The sequence below is a fragment of the Anabrus simplex genome, chromosome 1 (assembly GCF_040414725.1).
Source record: "Anabrus simplex isolate iqAnaSimp1 chromosome 1, ASM4041472v1, whole genome shotgun sequence".
NCBI classification, from domain to species: Eukaryota; Metazoa; Arthropoda; class Insecta; order Orthoptera; family Tettigoniidae; genus Anabrus; species Anabrus simplex.
The window spans coordinates 915,321,414-915,328,018 of record NC_090265.1 but is presented as its reverse complement, the minus strand read 5'-3'; positions in this window follow the sequence as shown (position 1 = coordinate 915,328,018).

Here is a 6,605-nt window from a genome sequence, read left to right as displayed (position 1 = left end):
TTCTCAGCTCCCATCATATTAGCTACCAGCATCACTGTAAACATCTCTTTACTTCATTTTTCCTTGAAACAATATTCACATTTAAACACCAGTGTCTTTCCAAGCAAGCATTTGTAGAAGAAAGCAGTCTCATCAGCATTAAACATATCATTAGGACTTTACTCCTGTAACAGGGCTGATAAAAGGTTTTCTTTGTAATATTTGCTGTCTGCGTCACTGACTGTAGCACTTTCACCTAACAGTAGCCTACCATTTGCACCATTCCTTTCTGAAGTTTAAATTTTTCCAACCATTCACTGCTGGCCAGAAAAGTTTCATAACCTAAGTCTTAAGCAAATTTTTTTGCTTATTTGAGAACTAAGCTACCGGTGATTGGAATGTTTTTTGTCTCTCCCATGGTTCATCCACTGAATCATAGCTTCTTCAAGCTCTGAGCAGCTTGATGTTATAACTCTCTTCCTCTGTGGTTTAAATTGTGATTTATCTTCTGCCAGGCAAATCTTGTCATTATCGTTGAGTATTGTATTTAGTGTGCTGGGAGGAATTCCATATTCAGTTGCAATATCCTTCTTCTTTTTCTGACCTTCCTCCACTTTGATTATCACTGAAACTTTCTCTCTGAAGCTTAAGCACTAAACTTTGCATTTTTCTGTGCTTTACACCTGTAGGATAGTAAGCTGACACTGATTGACTGGTCAAAAATCCACTGCAGGTGTTCACGGTATTGACATTATGCAAGGGGATGGGACATTGAGCGTTATCATACTTTCACTTCCTGTCTCAGTTGCCTTTGGTCAACGCACCAGGGGTGGGCAGGTAAGCCGCATTGCAAACAGGCTGGCTGGGAAGATGTATGGTAGTATGTTTGGGAACAATAACACAAAAACCATACCGGTAATGATGTACTGCATAGTTAATGTTGTACAGAATTCGAGTTACAGAATATATTTTGCTTCTAGGGAGGAAGCATTTGCTTAAAAAATTCAAAACATTTGTGTAACCAAATTTCCAGTTGTAGAGAAATAAATACGTGTGAAGAATAGGACAGATAGCTGGCAAATTGAGTTGTTTGAGATACTGAAAATTTGAGTAATAGAAAAAATTAAGTGGCATATGGCTTTTAGTGCCAAGAGATCCCAAGAAGGGTTTGGCTCGCCAGCTGCAGGTCCTTTGATTTGACACCTGTAGGCGACCTGCGCATTGTGATGAGGATGAAATATGATGAAGACAATACATACACCCAGCCTCCATTCCAGGGAAATTAACCAATGATGGTTAAAATTCCCGACCCTGCCAGGAATCGAACCCGGGACCCCTGTGACCAAGGGCCAACACGCTAACCATTTAGCCATGGAGCCAGACTGAGTAATAGAGGTTCAACTGTTTTAACACCTAAGTACTTAAAGTAATCCTCGTGAGGTACTTTCACCCCATCAGTGCAGTAATTAAACTGAGGGGACTTTTCCTCCTGGTGAAACTTACAACCTGCCTCTTCATCCCTTTAACCATTTCCTGCTGTCCATCTCACAACACTGTCAGGGTCTTTTTCAGTTGTTCACTATCTTGTAACTCATTTACTACTCTATACAGTATAACATCATCCACAAAAGTCCTATCTCTGGTTCCCATTTTTAACTCATATCATTTATATACACAAGGAAACAAAGGTCCAATAATACTACCTTGAGGAACTCCCCCTCATAATTATTACGGGATCAAATAATGCTTCACCTACTCTGATTCTCTGAGTTTTATTATCCAGAAATGTTGCTGCCAATTCAGTCATGTTTTTGTCTAGTCTGATTGCTCTCATTTTTGTCAGTAGTCTCCCATTATCTACCCTTGACCTTGGATAGGTCAATAGTGATACAGTCCATTTGACCTCCTGAATCTATCTTCTATAGGCCTATCTTAAAATATCATACAAGTTGAGTTTCTGTGGGATAAATTTTCCTAAACCCAAACTGCCTTCTAGCAAATCGGTTAGTAACTTAATTCTGCTAACATGTCTAATGTAATCAGAAATAATGCTTTCCCAAAGCTTACTTGCAACACTTGTCAAGCTGACTGGCCTGTAATTATCCAATTTTCTTCATCCACAGGAGCTATTATAGCAACTCTTCTTCTTCTTCTTCTTCTTCTTTTTTTTTTTGCTAGGGGCTTTACATCGCACCGACACAGATAGGTCTTATGGTGATGATGGGATAGGAAAGGCCTAGGAGTTGGAAGGAAGCGGCCGTGGCCTTAATTAAGGTACAGCCCCAGCATTTTCCTGGTGTGAAAATGGGAAACCACGGAAAACCATTTTCAGCGCTGCCGATAGTGGGATTCGAACCTACTATCTCCCGGATGCAAGCTCACAGCCGCATGCCTCTACACGTATGGCCAACTCGCCTGGTACAACTCTTCTTCATGCAAACAGTAATCAAATAAGTAGGCCTACTTCAAATATGATAGTATATCTCAAACCATCAGCATTAGTAAATCACCAAAAATCTCATCAATTCCAACTGCTTTTCTAGTTTCCAACTTTATTGTAATTATGTAGATTTCAATATTCTTTTTAGTATTAGTCACCTCCTCTACCTGGACATTATCTTGTAACCAAAAATCTTTACATACTACTGACTGAATACTTCCGCCAAGTCCTCACATATACACTCCCCTTGTTCATTAATGATTATGATTCCTGGAATGTCCTTCTGGAACCTGTTTCTCCCATAATGTACCTGTACATACCCTTCTATTTTTCACTAAAATTTGAATGATTGCCAATTATGCTTGCTGTCATGTTATCCTTAACTGACTTCTTCGCTAGATTCAATTTCTGAGTATATTTCTTCAATTTATCCTTACTTTCACAAACATTCCCTCCTGTACCTCCTTAATCTATTTCTTTGTTATAATATAGAAGGTCTTTACCATTCTTTACCACCTTTAATGGTACATGCCATTTTTTTACACTCCTAAAGACCGGACGAATTGGCCGTGTAGTTAGAGGCATGCAGCTGTGAGCTTGCATCCAGGAGATAGTTGGTACAAGCTCGCTGTTGGCAGCCCTGAAGATTGTTTTCTGTGGTTTTCCATTTCCACACCAGGCAAATGCTGGACCTGTACCTCTATTAAAACCACGGCCACTTCCTTCCCATTCCTAGCCCTTTCCTATCCCATTGTTGCCATAAGACCAATCTGTGTCGTCATTTGCCTGGTGTCAAAGTGGGAAACCATGGAGAAATCTTTTCAGAGCACCCGACTGTGGGGTTCGAACCTGTTATCTCCGAATGCAAGCTGATAGCTATGTGACCCAAATCGCACAGCTACTTGCCGAGTCATTTATTTTCAACTATGACAAATAAATCCTCTTGATCACTTATACAATCTATCACTTCAGTTTTCCTATAGAGTTCATGTGGAATTACCAGTACCACATCCAGAATATTCTTTCCTCTAGTTGGTTCCATCACTATCTGATTCAGCTCCCCTTTCCAAAAATTTACAGAAATGGTAGCCATTTCCTTAGACGCCCTAAAGAGAGTAGTATTCTCCTGAAATACTGTAGAAAGGCAGAAAAGTGACCCATAAATTGTATTGTGCACGATATTCATTTTTGCAATAACTTGTTAATAAAAGTAGACTCATTTGGGTTGGGTGATTGGTGAAAGAGTATAGATACCAAGACAGTGGTGGAATATCACTGCTTCTGTGGATCAGTGGTAGAGTGTCGGCCTCCAGATCCCGAGATAGTGGGTTCAAACCCGGCAGAGGTAGTTGGATTTTTGAAGGGCGGGAAAAAGTCCATTCGACACTCCATGTCGTATGATGTCGGCATGTAAAAGGTCTCTGATGACACATTTGGTGTTTACCCGACAAAATTAATTAAATCTCAGCCATAGACTCTCAAGAGAGCTTCAGCTTACTTGGTCTGCCATCTAATAGGCCAAGAGTATAATGGAACGTTGAAATTGACGAGCAGTCACCCAGATGGCGTCAAATCGAAATGTCTGCACACGGTACCTTTTTTATTATTATTATTATTATTATTATTAGTGATAGAAATTAAAACCAGAAGCATATATTTCCTAATCTGCTCCAATATCTCTGTACAACAGTTAAGAAATGTTACTCTCCCATGAAGGGGCAATCCACGCAAACAGATGTATCTATTAAAAGTCCTAATTGTCCGCCTCTGTGGTGTAGTGGTTAGTGTGATTAGCTGCCACTCCCGGAGGCCCAGGTTTGGTTCCAGTCTCTGCCACAAAATTTGAAAAGTGGTACAAGGGCTGGAACGGGGTCCATTCAGCCTCGGGAGCTCAACTGAGTAGAGGGGGCTCGATTCCCTCCTCAGCCATCCTGGAAGTGGTTTTCTGTGGTTTCCCACTTCTCCTCCAGGAAAATGCCAGGATGGTACCTAACTTATGGCCACGGCTGCTTCCTTCCCTCTTCCTTGTCTATCCCTTCCAAACTTCCCATCCCCACACAAGGCCCCTGTTCAGCATAGCTGATGAGGCCATATGGGCGAGGTACTGGTCATCCTCCCCAGTTTCTTCCCCCGACCCAGAGTCTGAAGCTCCAGGACACTGCCCTTGAGGCAGTAGAGGTGGGATCCCTCACTGAGTCCTAGGGAAAAACCGTCCCCAGAGGGTAAACAGATGAAGAAGAAAAGCCCTAATCAAAATATAAATATCAGTGATAAGCCTCTATGGTTAGCAGTTGAAGATAGCCCTGATGCCTCAAAGGCTACGGAAACAATTGCTTTGTTAAAGAGGAGATTGAAGAATTTGAAATTTCATTAGAACAGAATAAACTAAATGTCGCTAAAGCTGAAACACATTTGTTAGAAAAAATATTTCAGATTTAAAATCAAAGAGCAGTTTTACACAATCAAAACAATATTAAAGAAATTTCAAATGAAAAGTAAAAAAAGAAAGGAAAAATATAAAGTGAGGAATTTCTATTGGGTTCTTTTCTTTTTTTAAAATGTTTCCCAAGGGTTATCGGCACTACTTAAATCATGACTTGTTATCTATGCCTTCTGAAGCTCATTTGAGAAAATTGGTAAATGGCCTTAAATGTTCGTATGGCATAAATGGTCATGCTACTGCTGCCATAGCACAATTTTTAGTGGAAAGAAGGAGAATGAACGCCTTTGATTGCTGATATTTGATGAGATAAAGATTACAGAAAAAAAAATGGTTATAACTCGGATTCATTAAAAGTGAACGGTTTTGTTGATTTTGGAAGATTTACTTCAGAGGAAAGCAAGGATCAGTTGGCAAATCGTTCTCCAGTTTTCATGTTTTTACCCTTTCTGTACAACTGGATCCAACCCATACCAATACATGTTAGACGGAACGCCACCCCTAGTGACATAATTGCAAAATTCTCTTTCAGGTTATCATACAATTAGAGCAAGCGGGTGTAGGAATCATTGTTTTAGCGTCAGATGGTAGCCACTGGAATAAAAAGTTATGGAAATAAATTGGAATATCCGGCAACATAAAGAATATAAAATATTCAGTTTCCAATCCATCTGACTGTGGGCATTTTCAAATATGCCATATATAATTAAGTGTATAAAACATAATTTCCACGACAAAGTACAGGTTAAATACAATGGTGGTGAATGGTGATTCGACCGGGTCAAGGGTGGAATGAATGAAGGCCCCCTCTCGCGACGAGGATAGGAATTGTGCCGGATGTCGAAGCTTGTCGCACTCCTCTGGGGCAATGATTAATGACTGGCAGATGAAATGAATGAAATAATATTGGAATTATTACCGTGGTACACATCCTTACGGAGTGTACGGACCTGGTCGATCTTCGCCGTAGTCTTAACCTCCCGACTACCATCTCCCTTATCCTGCGTGATGACGAGCAGTCAGCAGACCTCGTCATCTGCTTTATGAGGGATAGTGGTCTGTTTTATCGTGTGTAATGTTGTGTTTTGTGCTAGTGTATTTGTGTCAGTTGCGCTTTTATCCTATTGACTTGATTTAGTTTGTGTTGCGCATTTTAATGTGTTATTTTAAAGTCTAACGTAAATTATCTATATATATAAAAGCAAGTCGGGCTGGAGCGATGTATATATAAATATTTAAAAATGAAAAAAGACGTGAATTAATGAGGCACTTCCAGAAATCTCAGAAATTTGAAACTTGGTACGAGGGAAACTGATGACCCCAGGATCCCTAGAAAAATCGCAAATTCTCAAAATTCCCTGAAGGGGGCACGCTGGGGGGCTCAAATTTTGGGCTCAGTATAAGAACACAGTCGTATAGTATATCTAAGACGATAACCTATAGATTTCGTGGGCTTAAACATTTTCGGGAATTTCCTCATTTTTATCCCCCATCCCCCCAAATCAAGATGGCGGCACAACCTGCGAGCCGAGGTAGAGAATTGAAATTTGGTGAAATTATAGCTTTTGGTCCCTAACCGACGGGAAAATTCCAAGATGTTCAAATTTTTCACTTTTTACCCCCAAAGATGTCGAAATATTGAGGCAATTTTAATGACTGTGCAGATATTCCTTTTGAGCTATTTTTTGGCTAAACGGTAAGTCGTATCACAAAACGGATGGCACAATGTCGTTTCAATACGGAGTG